The sequence below is a fragment of the Balaenoptera ricei genome, chromosome 7 (assembly GCF_028023285.1).
Source record: "Balaenoptera ricei isolate mBalRic1 chromosome 7, mBalRic1.hap2, whole genome shotgun sequence".
Taxonomy (NCBI): Eukaryota; Metazoa; Chordata; class Mammalia; order Artiodactyla; family Balaenopteridae; genus Balaenoptera; species Balaenoptera ricei.
The window spans coordinates 56023455-56043249 of record NC_082645.1 but is presented as its reverse complement, the minus strand read 5'-3'; the positions used below and the strand labels follow the sequence as shown (position 1 = coordinate 56043249).

General features: G+C 36.1%; 1 pseudogene; it reads left to right on the top strand.

Annotated features, from left to right (window-relative positions):
* The first annotated feature begins 2128 nt into the window (after positions 1 to 2128).
* Positions 2129 to 19488, top strand: LOC132368775 (tigger transposable element-derived protein 1-like; annotated as a pseudogene).
* Positions 19489 to 19795: the final 307 nt, after the last annotated feature.

Sequence of the window (19795 nt, the reverse complement as noted above, 5' to 3'; positions counted from 1 at the left end):
CCTGTTTTGGGCCAAAAACTGAGAGCTGTGGGGTACTTGTGCAGGCCATTCCTGTGGGATGGGGGACTTTTCTAATGGATGCCTTTGGTTCCATTCCTCTTTGCCTGATGAAGCTTTCTTAGAAGTCTGAGAATCTTCCTTCCAAGTCCTCCTTCCTCTCTCCCAACTTTTCTTTTTCTTTTTCTTTTTTTCAGGTCAGACCTCTTATCATGGACTGAATGGTTTCTCTCTATATTTCTTCTTTTTCCTTTTTATCTTTCATATTTGCCTGCCTTCCCCCACCCAATCTCTCTTTCATGACTAATCTTGTTTTGGAGACTGCTCCTTGGGAAACCTGAATTAACACAGGTGGTATCAAGAGTGGTCCAATGAACATGTGGTTTGGGGACTGGTTCACTTGTTGCCTGGTGAGCAAAAAGTATACTATCCCGAGTGGTATTTGGGTAAAGATAGCCCCTGGCAAACGTGGTGGCCTAACTGCTTAAGATTTCACTGGAGGTAACCTGGGAAAATGTCCTGGTACAGCGGAAGCCCCATGCAGGTGCAAAGATTGAGACATTTTATATTTCAAATGATATGACCGATAAGGGGTTAATATCCAAAACACATAAACAGTTCATACAACTCAATATGAAAAAAACAAGCCCGATTAAAAAATGGGCGTAAGACCTTAACAGACATTTTCCCAAAAAGGACATACAGATGGCCAAAAGGCACATGAAAAGATGCTAAACATTGCTAATTATTAGAGAAATGCAAATCCAAACCACAAGGAGATACCACCTCACACCTCTCAGAATGGCTATCATCAAAAACTCTACAAATACACTTTGGCGAGGATGTGGAGGAAAGGAAACGCTAGTACACTGCTGGCAAGAATGTAAATTGCAGTCACTGTGGAAAACAATATGGAGGTTCCTCAAAAAACTAAAAATAGGACTACCATGTGATTCAGCAATCCCACTCCTGGGTATATATCCAAAGAAACGGAAACACTCATTCAAAAAGATACATGCACCTCAATGTTCATAGCAGTACTATTTACAATAGCCATGATATGGAAGAAAACTAAGTGTACATCAGCAAATGAATGAATAAAGATGTGGTATATATATACAATAGAATATTACTCAGCCATAAAAAAGAATGAAATTCTGCCATTTGCAACAACATGGGTGGACCTAGAGAGTATTATGCTTAGTGAAATAACTCAGAGAAAGACATATACTGTATGTTATCACTTATATGTGGATTTAAAAAAAACAAACGAATGAATATAACAAAACAGAAACAGACTCAGAGATACAGAGAACAAACTAGTGGTTGCCAGTGAGTTGAGGGGAGGAGGGAAGGGCAAGATAGGGGCAAAGGATTAAGAGGCACAGATTACAATACTATGTATAAAATAAATAAGCTACAAGGATATAGTGTACAGCACAGGAAACATAGCCAATATCTTATAATAACTTTGAATGGAGTATAATGTATAAAAACATTGAATCACTATGTTGTACACCTGAAACCAATATAGTATTAAAAATCAACTATACTTCAATTAAAAAAATAGGATGAAGTGAGAGAGTGGCATGGACATATATACACTACCAAATGTAAAATAGATAGCTAGTGGGAAGCAGCCGCATAGCACAGGGAGATAAGCTCAGTGCTTTGTGACCACCTAGAGGGGTGGGATAGGGAGGGTGGGAGGGAGGGAGACGCAAGAGGGAAGAGATATGGGGATATATGTATATGTATAGCTGATTCACTTTGTTATAAAGCAGAAACTAACACACCACTGTAAAGCAATTATACTCCAACAAAGATGTTAAAAAGAAAAAAAGTACTTTTCTCATTAGTTAAAAAAAAAATTCAGGCGTTTTAGAAATATGGGGGCAATTGTTCCTACAAGGACCTCAGAGCTGGCTGGTTATTGCTACCCTGAATCGACTTCTTGCCAGGGGGGTAATGAGAAACTGAGGGATGTTAGCAAGCCGTAAAAGGCTAAGTGTGAGTGCCAGAGGTTCCCTATGGTAGCTTACACAAAGTGTTCTGTCTCCTGCAGTGGAATTGTGGACCGAGCTGAGGCAGTAACTCATGACTTGATATTTATATTCAAAGAGCTCCAGAAATGTCCAAATGTTCAGAAAACCAAGTCCTTTTTGCTGAGTTCAAGGCTCTGGCTGGGAAAACATGGGACTCTAAATTATGGGATGGGGACATCTGGATGGATGCCTTTGAGGGTGCTGGCACTGCAGAACCCCCTGAACCATCAGAACTTGCAGAGCAGACTCTCTCCTTCTTAGTAAGACGTAGGACATCTGCTGTGCTAGAAGATGCTGTAGAGTTTTCTCCCCCTCATGGTAACAGGTGTGTCCGTGAGGAGCTGTGCCAATTTCCTCCCCTGGTTGCCAGGCTGATAACTAGAGTTAAATCCCAACATCATCCACGTGAGGGTGTGCTTAAGAGAGGAAAGAGAACCCACTGAAGGAGATGTGAGCATTAGTAAGCAAGCACTGAAAGGAGCAAGGAGAGTAAATCTGAGATTGAATCTTGGATGTGTCTAATCAATGGGATGAGATGTAAGGTGAGGCAATCAAGAATTCACTCACTTGGGGGCAATTATGGGGGGCGGGGGGGACACAGGATTTAACACCCTGCCATTACTGTAGGTGATGAGGCAAACTTGCTGCTAGAGTAGCTCTTACAGGCCGGAAGAAGCTATGCCCCAGGCTGAGCAAAGTGGAAATGCCTGAGTTGCACTGGAAGACGGTAGAGGAATAAGCAAAGAGGTGAGGGGATTGTTAGAATAAATACATGAGGTCAGAAGACCCAACAGGGGATTATGTTCCACAGGAAGGCCCAGAGGACATGGCATTCACCATGATCATTGGGAATGCACTGAGGAGAGAGGCACCAGCATCTCCAAGGAGTTCTGTGTTGAATCTCTTCTGCAGATCTGCAAGGGGGGCAGTCACAGAGCTGGGATCACCAACATCAGTGAGGGATAACTCTCTCCTAGTTATTAGAGTTAAGGTGTCAAAGTAGGGGAAATGGCATTCTTTACTGATTTATATTAACTGACTAGCAATACTATGGACTTTAACAATTTCTGCAAAGATTTTAACACTATATCTAATAAATTCCATAATTGTCATAGGTATCAATCAAAACGAAAAGATAAAAGTATTCAAACTTTGAGTCTATATTGAATTTAGTTTATGTGGTGATATCTGGTGAACTGTTTATGACCAACTTGTGTGTGGACTAAAGAGGGTCCTGTGAAAGAACTCATTTTCACAGAAAACGAAAACAGTGATGTGCTTAAACCAACATGAATGTTTTAGTCTTCAGCTGAGACTAGTGAATGTGCAAAATTACAGTTGATTGGACAATCTACCCAAGTAGGTAAGATTAGGAGGCAGTAAAATATGACCTATTTCTGCGGTGTTGAAGAGCATGAGGTTTAGACTGACATCTGAATCCATTAGGCACTAATCATGTAACACTGAGCAAATGATTTAACTTCTATAAGCCTCAGTTTTCTAAACTGTAAAAGACGAATGAATACTTGGCTCAGAAAATGACACATGATAGAAAACGAAAGAAAACTAGTTACTACTGTTATTATTACATCATTCATTCTGCTCAACATTTCATGGGTCCTTTTATTCTGAAGATATTTCCTCTCTTTGGCCCTGGGAAATTAACTTCTACAATGTTCTTTCTTTTGTTTCACTATTTGGCTTTTGACCTTCTTTCTATAGGTCTGATATTTTATTGAATTGTTCTGTGTTTCATCTTTCCTTTTATATTTTTTTACCTCTTTGTATTTTTGCTCTTTGCTTTGAAAAATTTCATCAAATTTTATCCTCCAGTCCTTTTACAGATTTTTAAACCATACAATCATATTTTAAATTTCAAAGAGCTTTTTTCCTGTAATCTTCCCTTTTTTAGAATTATATACTTGTTTTTTATTTTTTATTTTTTTATTTTTTTATTTTTTTATTTTTTTTTTTTTAAATTTATTATTTATTTATTATTTTTATTTTTGGCTGTGTTGGGTCTTCGTTTCTGTGCGAGGGCTTTCTCCAGTTGCGGCGAGTGGGGGCCACTCTTCATCGCGGTGCGCGGGCCTCTCACTATCGCGGCCTCTCTTGTTGCGGAGCAGAGGCTCCAGACGCGCAGGCTCAGTAGTTGTGGCTCACGGGCCCAGTTGCTCCGCGGCATGTGGGATCTTCCCAGACCAGGGCTCGAACCCGTGTCCCCTGCATTGGCAGGCAGATTCTCAACCACTGCGCCACCAGGGAAGCCCTATACTTGTTTTTTAGAAACAATATATTCTTGATTTTCTCTGGTGATGTATCTAGATCTTTTTATATCTACCTATCTAGCTTACTATTTTCATATTTCCTGAAAAATCTGTTTCTTCTCTGTTTAAATATTCTTTTGTTTATTTTATTTTATAGGGTTTCCTCAGAAGTCTGGCGATCTTTGACTGTTCCTTTTTTTTTTTTTGTAATATGGATCCATCTGCTTCTTCCCTGAAATGGGAAGTGTGACTGGACTAGCAGTGGACAAGAAATGGTAAAGCAATAAATAAAAGAAGGTGAAAGAGACTTACTGTTTCTATGTAAATCTCAACAGATAATTACTAAAAATTGTTACTACCGGATTAGTTGTAAGGTAATGATAAAAGTGCTTAAATGTTGAATGTCTGGACCGATTTGCATTCAATTTATTTTAGGAGTGTTCTTACACCCCTTTAAGGAAACTGATATTACATATTTAATTTATACCTTGGGCTGTAGTAGAGTAAGAAGGAGGAAGGAAGACTCCAATTAACTAATGTACTTAAAAGAAAAACTTTGGAACTATGTGGAAAGATTGTGTCTGAATGTGTGTTCATAAGTTTAAAGCTACAATGAAATACTTAAGATATCTAGGTATTATTTCTGGGGTTTCTGGCTATAAGTGACTTTTTGATCTATTGACTAAATACTAATAGTTTCACATTAAAAGTGTGTACTAAGATGGCAGACAAATTTGTCTTTAACAAATATAAAAATAATGTTATAGTTAGTATATTCATCTATATTTTCACATGAATAGTCTTTATGTTAATTTAGGGCTCCTTGTATTAGTATATGCTTTTAATGAGGGGGAGCTTTGCTACACAAAGAGAGATCCACGAACCAAAAGTATTATCACCCTGGAGCTTGTTAGAGATGCAGAATTTCAGCCCCTCCCAGACCTACTGAATCGAAATCTGCATTTTACCAAGGTCCCCTGCTGATTCTCATGCTCACTGAGGTCTGCCCAGTAGATAGGGAAGAGGATCGAATTGAGGGTCATTATTCCTTACTCTAGAACTGCTTTCTTCCTTATGATATGTTTTATGTTGAAAACCATACTTCAAAATCTTGGAAGTGTTGGTATAATGTATTCAGGGGGGAAGCTTAGAAGAGAACAATGAGTAGCATTTCATGTCATACATTTGCATGAAAATCCATGTACTTGAGAGCAGAAATATACTGAAAAACTCTGGTGAAAATAAAGGCAAAGAGAAAATAACTGGCAAGGTCATATTAGAGATGACCAAACTGAATCAGAGATAAGATATAGTAATTAATGGTGGACATTTTAGCTGGGTAGACAGTTTCTGGATGATTCAGTGCAAAAGCAGGGTAGCAGATAAATTTTTTCACTTTAATTGATGACTTAATGTCGATTTTTCCCCTGAGAAGGAAGAGCAAGGGACAAGAAGTTTTACTACTATTGTCTTAACTTTACCATCACAGAAGAGCCAATTGATGAATTGGAAATAATAGGACATTGGAGAATTACAGTTAGCTGTTTAAGAGTCTGTGATAATGAGGGAAATCTAGGCATATCCAGACTAACAGGCCAGATTATGGGAAGTTAAATTTCAAAAATTGAAAGAATGTTGGATATGATCCCGTAGTCTGAGTCTCTAAAAGAAAAATAATCAAAAGAGAGGCATTCAAAAAAGAAGTCACAATTCCAGTAAGAAAGAAGAGAGCTGTAGCTTTAAGAACCATTGTAGCTGACCAGCAAGTCTTACAAGGACATAGAAAGACAGAGATGAGGAGACCTAAAGAATGAACATATGGCTTAGTTAGGTCAGGATAATGACAGGAAAGTTCAAATCTAGATAGACAAAGTCCCTTAAGTGTGGATTATTATGTGGAGATTATGGTATAATCTTAATATAGCCATGAGAAGGAAGCCAGATTACTCAACTCTTACTTTGTTTCTCTATTTCTACTTGTATTATAATAATTTGTTCACATCTGTCTCCCAAATTAAATTGAGGGCAAAAATCTAATCTGGTTAATTTTTATATTACCAAACTATAGTATAAAGTAGAAACTCACTGAAGTATAAACTCAGTCAACTGTGCTGAATGAGTGAAGAATAAATACTGGTAAGAGAGAGTTGTAACAACTTCAGTTAAAAAAGAGAAGTTATCTCTTAAAAATATTTTTATTTGTATTTTTTAAGACTGTTACTATGATGACTGAATAATCCTTTTAGAATTTTATAAAATTCTAAACTAGGTAAAAAGGAAGTTCTACTAAACTCAGAGACCAGGGATATTAAGTACAGTACCCTGGTCTTGATTAAATGGATCCAAAATGATTGAGAAAACATGAAGAATATAACTCCAAGTTGCCATTTTTCTATACAATTTTCTTATATTTGAATAGATATTACATGAACATAGTTAAGATATTGGAATGTACAAAGGTACATAATTAAATGTATTACTTCAATTTCATGTTGATGATTATGTTTAGTTTTCAGTTTTCACAATTGTATATATTAACAACTCATTGTTTACTTTTACATATTTGTGTGGTGTAAGTAAAAGTCATACTGTGTTTAAGTTCCTACCTTCCCCTCTTCTGTTGCTAACCACTTCTAGTATTAGCTTCTTATGTAACCTTCCATAGCTTCCCTATGTATCACTACACGAATATGAATCTACAGTTTTATTCCTCTTTCCCTTTTTTGTATACAAATAGTAGCATAGTATACACTTTATTTTCCAACTTGGTATCTACCAACTTCGTTGTGTTTTGGTAATCTTTCCACATCCATGTATAAAGAGATTTTTCATAATTTTCTATTTTCATTTTTTATTATGGAAACTCTCAAAACAAATAAAGGTAGAAAGAATAGTATAAGTTTCAGCAATAATTATCAGTATTCTGCCACTCTTGCTTCATTTATTCCCCATTTTTATTTTTTCTTGGGATATTTTAAAACAAATCTCAGATATTTTACCTCATCAATGAATACTTTGATATGTACAGTTGACTACTGAACAATATGGATTTGAACTGTGAGAGTCCACTTATACATGGATCTTTTTTTTCAATAGTAGATACTACAGTACTAAAGGATCCGAGGTTGGCTGAATCCATGGGATGGGGAAACTTGGATACAGAGGACCCTTGTATAAGGAGGGCCAACTATAAGTTATATACAGATTTTCAGCTGCACAAAGGGTCAGCGCCCTTAACCCCCAAATTATTCTAGTGTTGACTATATTTCTAATAGCTAAAAATATTATTTATTTATTTGCATAAACCCAATGCCACTATCAAACCCAGCTAAATAAATGACTCATTTATATAATCTAAAACTCAGATCATGTTCAAGTCCCTCCTCAACTTTACTCAAAATTATTTTTTTACAATTGGTTTATTTGAATTGCTATTCAAACAAATCTATACATTGCATTTGGTTGACATGTCTCTTAAAGTCTCTTTTAATCTATAACATTTCTCTCTCTCTTTTTCCCCCTGGCCTTTATTATTATTATTTTTTTAATCTAGGGATCATTTGTCATGTAGAAGTTCCTACATTCAGACTTGTTTCCACATTCAGATTTAGTTGGCTGTATCCTCCTAGTATTTAACATGGTCCTCTTCCCATTATACTTCCTATAATTAGGGGACTTCTCTGGTGGTCCAGTGGTTAAGACTTCCCCTTCCAATGCAGGGTATGCGGGTTCCATCCCTGGTTGGGAAGCTAAGATCCCACATGCCTAGTGGCCAAAAAGCCAAAACATAAAAACAGAAGCAGTACTGTAACAAATTCAATAAAGACTTTAAATATGTTCCACATCAAGAAAAAATCTTTAGAAAAAACGGGATAGTTAGAACTAGAGGCCTTATTAGAGTCAGGTGCTTTATTAGATTCAGGTGTAATTACTTATAAGCATCCTTCATAAGTGATTCTATCTTCTTCCTGATGCATCTCAGCAGGATGCACATATCATGGGATAGTTCAATTGTAGTGATTAATCAGTGGGTCTAGGCACTATCAGCCTGGTTCATTCAGCATAAAATTCTCCCTCAATGATCCCCTGATGCTTTTAGCAGCCACTGATGATTGTTGCCTAGATTCTTTTTTCATAAGGAATTGCAAAATGATGCTTTTATAATTCTATCATCCCTCTTGCTTTAATTTGCTGTAATTCTTTTGATAACAAACTTTTATTCACCAACTTTTTGGGTACTGTAAGATACCTACAGGAAAGACAGGATATTTATCATTTTTTTTAAGTAATGAATTAGTGTTCCAGCATCCTGCAATAGAGACTGATGGGGGTATTTTTTTGTCATTTTGAACTCCTGATTTTTATATATTTTAATATAGTTTAATTTGTAATCATAATTCCTTTAAAGCTTTAATTGTTCTGTATTTCATCATTCGACTACATTGCCTTTTTTAAAACACAGGTTAAATAAATCATGGATGCACCATGATTTATTTAAACAGTCTACTGATGGGCATCTAGGTTATTTCTGATCTTTTGCTATGCCATGTAATACTGTAATAAATAAACATATATATATATATATATATGTTGTTTCACACATGTACAAATATATATTAAGGATAAATTCCCCAAAGTGAAATTGGTAGTATGATAAGCACATTTATAATTTTGTTAAACGTTGTCCAATTGCCCTCCATAGGGGCTGCACTAACTGAAGTTGCATGAGCAAGTCACGAGAGTGCCTATTTTCACCACAGCGGCACCAAGAGATAATATTTTCAAACTTTAGGTGGTTTTTCCCCTTGACTCAATAAGTAAATACAGTTATCAAAATATACATATTCAATATGTATGATTCCATATGGATGATTCCCAGAAAAACAGAAAGTATTGGCTAACATGGCCATTTCTACCAGAAGCCTACCAATTGCCATTATTAATCTTTTTGACAAATTGTGAAATACGGATAAAGAAAAACATAATATGAGGAAAAATATCTGTCACAAACATTAAAGAGTCTGAGATTTAATCTACTCACAAGCTGTAATTTAGCCTTCCATAGTGTCCTACATGGTGCCAGACATGAGTTTCCTAGCTCAGAGACAAAAGACTTGATTGTTAACAGCAAAAGGTATATCCAGATGCAAGTTAGTGTCACTTTTCCAAGCCCCATTTCCAACAGGGGTGGTGCAGATGGGGCTACATGGATACCTGTGCATACAGTGAAACAGGCTACATGAGAGGAACACTGAGTCTAAGAAACCTACTATTGATACTTTATGGCACCTGCAAGCAAGCCTGCTCTTTGTCCCATAAGAAGACATTACTTCATCCTTAAAAGTTGCATGCTGCAAACACAATCCTGAAAAATTACCTAAGTAAAAGCAGTTAGGACTTTACGTTCTCACATACCTAGCCTTAGCAATATGTGCAGGAACAGGAGAGATCCATGGAGGAGTGTATCCCAGCAATGTCATTTTTGATATTCAAATGATGGAGAAAGCAAATTTGTTAAATGCCAAAAAATGTGAACAATGACATTCCTAAAGTTATGTATTGTATTATTAAAATGTATTTTGTGAGCACTTCGAAAAAAAGATTATTGAAAATAAAAATGACTTCAATAAGATAAGCTATATAGAATTAAGAGTTTCCTCTTAAAAAGCGTTTTATCTTTTGCAGAGCAGAGAAATTTAGCAGGCATAGTATATCTGAATTTTAGAAGATTTTTTAATGGAAAATTGAATAGTATATAACGGTGGATTTATTCCTGATTAAATAAGAATAAGATTATTTTCAAAAAAGGATATTGCTTAGTCAATTTAACCCTGGAGAAAGGTTAATTGTGAGGATATCTCTTACCAACAAAAGTTGATTTTTTTCACTTATGTTATGAATAGTATCTAGAATGGGATAGCAGAAATACTATTGTATTATAACAGTATTTTATGACTTTATTATAATTCATCATATCATATCTTGCTTATTATGATCTTAGCAACACTTTAAGAGTAACAGGAAGCATAGACAGAAAAGAGAGACCAATCTACTATTTCCATATAAAAAGTAGCTGAGGAAACTGAGGATACTGTCCAGCAAAAATAAGACAGAGAATAAGGAGAATGATAGGTCTAGTTTGGAAAATAAAATTAAGGCTGTTCTTTTTGGTTTTTGAGGATTGAGCTTTGATCTATACCAAAAGACATAGACAGGTTGACAAGTTTGAGTTAAACATAAAAAAATTTCAGCAATCATATGATGGAATGGCATTTGAGATAAAGTAAATTCAATCCAAGGATGGCTCCTGGCTTTGTGGGACCTGAAGATTTTGCAGTTTTAGGGGCTGTCTTTAAGAAAACAAACAAAAATAAATAATTGCAATATAAAATAGGTACCGAAGTAAATGTTTATTTACAGTGAGAAAATATCCAGCGAAGTACACGTTTTCAAAAGATGTCTGATACTACAAATTTTATAAAGTCTAAAATATAACTGAATATTTTAATTAAAGTATCTGATATACTTCTATAATACTTCCCTCCTATGTTTTTGACTGCATATATACTTAGATCACATCTTTTTGGATAACAGTCCTGTCATATCATTTTCTCTTGGGTATCAGAAAGATAACTCAGTCTTTTCCCTGACAATGTTGATTAATGTATATGTTTTTAAGATAATAATTTAGAAATGTTTCTTTTAGCTTCACAGCTCATTGCTGGCAATGCCATTGTGTTTTTTGTTTGTTTGTTTTTTGTAAATCTGAGATTTCTGAATCTGTGGTTATATAACTTCTAATCTCATTTAATTGTGGTTTCCAGGTATATCTTTATGTTAGAAAAAATTGTCTTTTTTGTTTGTAATTAGGTACTTCTTATAGTAACATAGAAATTATTGCCAAAATCTTTGAAAAATCAAAAGATCCACAAATTAGAGAAATAAAGTGGTGATTTTAATAAAACATTGCTCCTCATAAGTTGTTTCAGGTAATTTTCCTTTGGTATATTACATCCAGTAGTTTAATCCACGTAATCCATGAAAGACTTCTTTTTTGTTCCTATAGATTTTCTCCTTATTTTTCTAGATTACTTTAGTGAAATATGAATAGCTTAGTGAAATATGAAAGCAAACACATTAAAGAAGGATGGAAAAAAAAGGACTACGAGAAGGAAGAGAAAGGTAAAGCACATGACTTAAGTCTTTAAGATGGTCAGACTTATTCAAAGAAGAAAAAAATATTACTAACAGAAAGAAATTTACTGATGTGATAGAATTTTAAACCATGTTTTCAATTCACCCAAAGGATATTTTGTCCAGCTACTGACAAGAAAGCCATGTGCATTTTTCTGGGACGCTTTCTCCTTTGCACCCAAAGGATTGTACATACTTGGCTTTGGCTGTTAATGACCCAATACCATTTTCAACTTTAGAACACCCTCATGATAATATCATGCAGTACAGTTTAAAAGCAGAAATGACACAAATACATTCTATTCCCAGAGAAGAATATTCCTCATCTGTAAATAGGTGACAGGGGTTTTTAACAAAAATAATGTAGCAATTCATAGACCAGATTTTAGCTTACTTTTCACAATGAGCAATACCACAATTTTTCCTTCCTTTTTGTCAAAGAATTTGGATCTTCTACACCCTTCATTCATTTTTTGATGGAAAGGTTCATTCCTTTGCCATATACACTGTCCTTTATAACTCTCAGAAAAAAAAATCCTAGACAGTTTATAACATCATATATAGTTTGTAAACAAACAGAAGTAGCAAGCTTCTCAACGTTTTAAAAAAATTAATTAATTAATTAATTAATTAATTAATTTTTGGCTGCATTGGGTCTTTGTTGCTGCATGCGGGCTTTCTCTAGTTGCAGGGAGCAGGGGCTACTCTTCATTGTGATGTGCCAGTTTCTCATTGTGGTGGCCTCTCTTGTTGCAGATCACGGGTTCTAGGCGTGTGGGCTTCAGTAGTTGTGGCACATGGGCTCAGTAGTTGTGGCTCACGGGCTCTAGAGCACAGGTCAGTAGTTGTGGTGCACGGGCTTAGCTGCTCCGCAGCATGTGGGATCTTCCTGGACCAGGAATCGAACCTGTGTCCCCTGCATTGGCAGGTGGATTCTTCACCACTGAGCCACCAGGGAAGTCCCTTCTCTACATTTTTATTTCCAGATATGTTAGAAACATCTCCTCAAGTGTTTTTTGTAACTTCTGTTTCAACCTCATCTCCATTCATTCATTCATTCATTCAAAAATAACACTGAACATCTAAAACATGCCAGGAACAGCAATAGGTTCTGGAATACAGTGAGGAATAAAATTAACATAGTATTTAGCCTCATGAATTTTACATTCTAAAGGGAAGACAGATGTTATAGGCAGAGTTTGTTCCCTTCAAATTCATATGCTGAAGCTGTAATAATCTCTAGTAACTCAGAACATTACCATGTTTCGACACAGGGCCTTTAAAATGAGTTAAAATGAGGCCATTAGGGGACACTAATCTAATCTGATTGGTTTCCTTAGAAGAGGAAATTTGGATACACAGACACCATGATTGCGCTCACAGAGAGGAAAGACCATTTGAAAACACAGTGAGAAGGTGGCCATCTGAAAGCCAAGGAGAGAGGCCTCAAATGAAACCAAACCTGACAATACCTTGATCTCGGACTTCCTGCCACCAAAACTGAGAAAATAAATTGTTGTTTAAGCTACCTAGTCTGTGGTATTTCGTTATTATATGCCTAGCAAGCTATATAATACAACAGACATTAAATTATCACATAAATACGTCTGAAGTTACAATTGAGACAAAAGTTATGATTCTGATATGGCATGCACCAGACCAAATAGATTTGGAACAGCTCTCACTCCAACACACACACTAACGCAGGGCTAGCAGGAAGTCAAACATTTTTAAGCTGTTTGTAGTCCTGGCTTAGCAAATAGCCAGTTGTATAACTGGTCAGTTCTTTCAATAAAGAGATTCTTCCTGCCATACATAAAATGTAGTCAGTACTTTCCAAATGCTCTTCTTTGTCTTTTTTCCCCATCAAATTTAAATTCATCCTGCTCTGTTCTAACCTCTGCTTAAATTGATAACAACTACATAACTTCTCTTACTGAGTAATCCCTGTAACTAGAAGTTACTTATGGGGTCATTCATTCTATAGTCTTCTCTACTGTACTTTAAACAATCACCGAATCTTTATAATTGTTCTAGAAATTTCAATTATTCTAAATAATTCTCCATTGCTCTAAATCTCAACATTTTCATTATCCATTAACTCACTGGGTGATCTTAATCTCTTTGCATCTCAGTTCCTTCATCTGTGCATGATAGAATTGAACTACAGTACTATCTCTAAGGTTCCCTCCTGCTGGACCATCCCTGATTCACTACCTGTGGTGACTGCAATGACAAAACAGATAAAAGATAGTACCCATGCCCTAGGCTGATCTAATTTCTGAAGAATTATATAATATCCACTCTTGTTTCTTCTAAAGAGTAAATGGCAAGAGTATGTGTACTTAAGGTGAAAGTAACTCACCTCCTTATTGTATTATATGTATTAGAATGACTCTCAGAAAAATTGGAAAAGCTCCAAAATTGGTTCTAACTTGGTATCTGCAAATGTTATCACAACAAGGAATTATGATAAAAAAAAAATCTTTCCTCTCAATAGTACTTTTTATTTTAAAATATTTTAGTTGTTTTCATTTTTGAATTTGTCATTTCTTGCCAATAGGATTTGTTTTGTATGCTACATAGGAATTCTATCAATGCCAGGTAATAATATAATGCCACTTCAATTCACTTATGAAACACATAGGTACATTGTACCAAATGTTAGTTATAAATGGAGATTGTATTGACATGGAGAGCTAGTTTCAGGACATTCAATTCTTCTACTTCTGTGAGAATCTATCTACACATTTTATTCTAGATAATGGACATTTTCCTTTTACAAATTACACTGTGTTCCTATCCAGTTTGTGGTCTAATATCTCGCAATTATAAACATTTTAGCTGCATTTATATGTAGTAGACCAAATTTGCTAATAGAAGGTCTTGAAAATAAATGTTCGTTAAAGCTTATTTATTGATATTTTTTAAAAGTCAAACGGCTATGCCAATATTATTGTGATGAACTGAGGGAAGGTACTACTCTTGACCTCAAATTCCACATCTACACATTTCAAAGAGTTAAAAGAAAATCAATGAACTCATGTTCATAAATGCAGCCCAGAAAGGTGACTGACACATACACCTAATAATAATAATACACTTCTTGCACTGCTCATAACATCCTCATAGATAAAAGAGTTTTGATTTTCCTTATAATGCTCCACAAACAAAAATATCCCATGGACTTTTTCTTTTATTATATAACCTTTGAAATGGAGAGATATAACAACTTTATTAGAATCAAAGAACATAGAAATTATTTCCTGGCCCTGACTAGAACATCCTAATTAAAAACCTTTCAACAACAAAAAGGAACACTCTAATTTAGCCTCTGCTCTCTCAGTAATCGAATGTTTTGCAATTTATTTCATTTCTGTTTTCCAGCGTGGATGAAGGTGTTATCGAAAAACAATTTATTAAGACACGGGCCAAAAAATATGATTAAATACGTTCTTGTATTTTTCACTTTCAATTGTAACACTAACTGGAATTATTGGCTTAAATACAAATTTCATTATGTTAGTTGCTACCTAAAACCCTCCAGCAGTTTTCCATTGCCTCAAAGATAAAGCCTAACATTTACAAACTCTTTTAAAGTCTTTCTTCTGATGCCATTCTAAGTCACTTTCTTTAGGAGCAAACCTTCCAACTACTCCAAAATATTCATTCATAATCTATACTTCAACCCTACAGAATTATATCCTATTCTCTAAATCTTTCATACTTCCTCATACTTCCATAAATTTGTAATTCTGCTCTCTGCATCTGCAATACCTTTCACTGCCTTTCTCCACACAGATACTTAGCAATAAAATGTATACTTTAACAATCAGCTCAAATGCCACCTCTTCTTCGAACTTTCTTGACCACCCCACAACCTATTTTTAGTAGCCTCTGTCCTTCTCAGTATTTCCTTTCACTTTCCAGTCATCTTTTTACAGAACTTATTTAATTCATAATATTGTACTTAGGTTTTTATATTTCTGTCTTCTAACTTAATGATGAGAATTCTTCAAGGGAAGTGTTTTCTTTATTCATCATTTCTTTCTACCTATGCCAGTCCAACTGTTAGATCAGGGCACCCAAGATGGCTGTTCCTTTGCTCTCTGTACATCCCCTGCTGGACCAGTGCCTGTCACCTACACCTGCTCACATGACTGACCTTCCTACATACTTGCCCCAGGCCCCAGCTAGTGACTGTTCTTATCAAAGGGCAGTGAGGGGCGTGCCCCTCTGCTAGTTTCCCCAGTAGCCAATGAGCCAACCTACCATCAATTCCCTCTATATCTGGTAATCTCCCCTTCCCCCTGGGAGCAAAGACTGCTGCCATGTCCTGCCCCACCATCACCTCACATGGTGGGGTGTCGCCCCAGGACCTTGTTTCAGACCTGTAAGCTCCCCCTATCCATTACACCATTGATGTCTCTGATGCTGACTCCAGGCTCTTTCTTTGGTCTTGAAGCTAGGGAAGTATAGGCCTTGCAGGCCTGTGGGGTGCAGCCCAACATCTACACAAGTGTTTGTTGACTGAATAAATGAGATTCAATTATATGTAATGTTCACCTGCAACTAATGAATATTACATATGTTTTTTTTTAATATCTTTATTAGAGTATAATTGCTTTACAATGGTGTGCCAGTTTCTGCTTTATAACAAAGTGAATCAGTTATACATATACATATGTCCCCATATCTCTTCCCTCTTGCATCTCCCTCCCTCCCACCCTCCCTATGCCACCCCTCTAGGTGGTCACAAAGCACCGAGCTGATCTCCCTGTGCTATGCGGCTGCTTCCCACTAGCTATCTATTTTACACTTGGTAGTGTATATATGTCCATGCCACTCTCTCACTTTGTCCCAGATTACCCTTCCCCCTCCCGTATCCTCAAGCCCATTCTCTAGTAGGTCTGCATCTTTATTCCCATCTTGCCCCTAGGTTCTTCTGACCATTTTCTTTTTTTTTTTTTAGATTCCATATATACGTGTTAGCATACTGTATTTGTTTTTCTCTTTCTGACTTACTTCACTCTGTATGACAGTCTCTAGGTCCAGCCACCTCACTACAAATAACTCAGTTTCGTTTCTTTTTATGGCTGAGTAATATTCCATTGTATATATGTGCCACATCTTCTTTATCCATTCATCTGTCGATGGACACTTAGGTTGCTTCCATGTCCTGGCTACTGTAAATAAAGCTGCAATGAACATTGTGGTACATGACTCTTTTTGAATTATGGTTTTCTCAGGGTATATGCCCAGTAGTGGGATTGCTGGGTCGTATGGTAGTTCTATTTTTCAGTTTTTTAAGGAACCTCCATACTGTTCTCCATAGTGGCTGTATCAATTTACATTCCCACCAACAGTGCAAGAGGGTTCCCTTTTCTCCACACCCTCTCCAGCATTTATTGTTTGTAGATTTTTTTGATGATGGCCATTCAGACCAGTGTAAGGTGATATCTCATTGTAGTTTTGATTTGCATTTCTCTAATGATTAATGATGTTGAGCATTCTTTCATGTGTTTGTTGGCAATCTGTATATCGTCTTTGGAGAAATGTCTATTTAGGTCTTCTACCCATTTTTGGATTGGGTTGTTTGTTTTTTTGATATTGAACTGCATGAGTTGCTTGTATGTTTTGGAGATTAATCCTTTGTCAGTTGCTTCATTTGCAAATATTTCCTCCCATTCTGAGATTACATATGTTTTTGATTGTCAAATTATATCTCTATTTTCTATTCTTTTTAATGTAGAAATATTTTATCCTTTCTTGGTATTTATACTTTAAAACTAACTTTGTTTATTTTATGAATTATTCAATAAGAGAAACATAAGAAATAATGATTTTAAGAAATACAGGGATACCTTGTTTTATTAAGCTTTGCTTTATTGTGCTACACAGATTTGCGTTTTTTACAAATTGAAGGTTTATGCAACCCTATGTTGAGCAAGTCTATTGGCACTATTTTTTCCAACAGGATTTTCTCACTCATGTCTCTGTGTCACATTTTAGTAATTCTTGAAATATTTCAGACTTTCCCATTATTATTTGATTTGTTAAGGTGATCTGTGATTGGTGATCTTTGATGTTACTATTGTAATTGTTTTGGGGCACCACAAACTGTTTCCGTATAAGACGGTGAACTTAATGGATAAATGTTGTGTGTGTTCTGACTGTCCCACCGACTGGCAGTTCTCTCATCTCTCTCCCTCTCCTCATACCTCCCTATTCCCTGAGAAACAACAATATTAAAATTATGTCAATAACCCTACAACAGCTTTTAAGTGTTCAAGTGAAAAGCATGTGTCTCACTTTAAATCAAAGGTAGAAATGATTAAGCTTAGTGAGGAAGCCATGTGAAAAGCTGAGACAGGCCAAAAGCTAGGCCTCTTGCACCAGTTAGCCAAGTTGTGACTGCAATGGAAAAGTTCTTGAAGGAAATTAAAAGTACTACTCTAGTGAACACACGAATGATAAGAAAGTGAAAAGGCCTTATTGCTGATATGGAGAAAGTTTAATGATCTGGATAGAAGATCAAACCAGCCACAATATTCCCTTAAACCAAAGCCTAATCCAGAGCAAAGTCCTAATTCTCTTCGTTCTGTGAAGGCTAAGAGAGGTGAGGAAGCTGCAGAAGAAAAGTTTGAAGCTAGCAGAGGTTGTTTCATGAGGTTTAAGGAAAGAAGCCACCTCCATAACATCAAAATGCAGGGTGAAGCAGCAAGTGCTGATGTAGAAGCTGCAGCAAGTCATCAAGAAGATCTAGCTAAGATGATTAATGAAGGCGGCTACACTAAACGATGGATTTTCAATGTAAACAAAACATCCTTCTATTGAAAGAAGATGCCATCTAGGACTTTCATAGCTAGAGAGTAGAAGTCAATGCCTGGCTTCAAAGCTTCAAACGATAGGCTGACTCACTTGTTAGGGGCTAATGATAGGTGACTTTAAGTGGAAACCAATGCTCATTGACCATTCTAAAAATCCTAGTGCCGTTGAGAATTAAGCCAAATCTACTTTGCCTGTTCTTTATAAATGGAACAACAAAGCCTGGATGACAGTGCATCTCTTTACAACACAGTTGAGATCTTAAGCCCACTGTTGAGATCTACTGCTCAGAAAAAAAGATTCCATTCAAAATATAACTGCTCCTTGACACGGCACTTGGTCATACAGGAGCTCTGATGGAGATGTACAATGAGATTCATGTTGTTTTCATGCCTGCTAACACAACATCCATTCTGCAGTCCATGGATCAAGTAATGATGTAGACTTTCAAGTCTTATTATTTGAGAAATGCATTTTGTAAAGTTATAGTTATTCCTCTGATGGATCTGTGCAAAGTTAATTGAAAAGCTTCTGGAAAGGATTCACCATTCTAGATGGCATTAAGAATATTTGTGATTCATGGGAAGAGGCCAAAGTATCAACATCAATCGGAGTTTGGAAGAACTTGATGCCAACCCTCATGGATGACTTTGAGGGGTTCAAGACTTCAGTAGAGGAAGTCACTGCAGATGTGGTGGAAATAGCAAGAGAACTAGAATTAGAAGTGGAGCCTGAGGAGGTGACTGAATGTTACAATCTCATGATAAAACTTTAATGGATGAGGAGTTGATTCTTTGGATGAGCAAAGAAAATGGTTTCTTGAGATGGAATCTACTCCTGGTGAAGATGCTGTTAAGATTATTGAAATGACAACAAAGGATTTAGAACATTACATAAACTTAGTTGATAAAGCAGTGGCAGGGTTTGAGAGGATTAACTCCAATTTTGAAAGAAGTTCTACTGCAGGTAAAATGCTATCAAACAGCACTGCACGCTACAGACAAATTTTTTGTGAAAGGAAGAGGCAATTGATGCGGCAAACTTCATTGCTGTCTTATTTAAGAAATTGCCACTGCAACAACCTTTCAATCAGTCAGCAGCCATCAAAATCAAGGCAAAACCCTTCACCAGCAAAAAGATTATGAATCACTGAAGGCTCAGATGATGGGTAGCATTTTTTAGCAATAAAGTATTTTTTAATTATGGCATGTACATTGAATTTTTACACATAGTGCTATAGCACAAAAGGCTACAATATAGTGTAAACATAACTTTTATATGCACTGGGAAACCAGAAAATTTGTGTGACTTGCTTTATTGCAATATTTGCTTTATTGTGGTGGTTTTGAACTGAACCCACCCACAATATCTCTGAGGTATGCCTGTATGCAAATACACTAGTGACTTTTCTTTTTCAAGCTTTATAAGCTATAAGATTAATAAGCCATGAGCATCTGACAATCC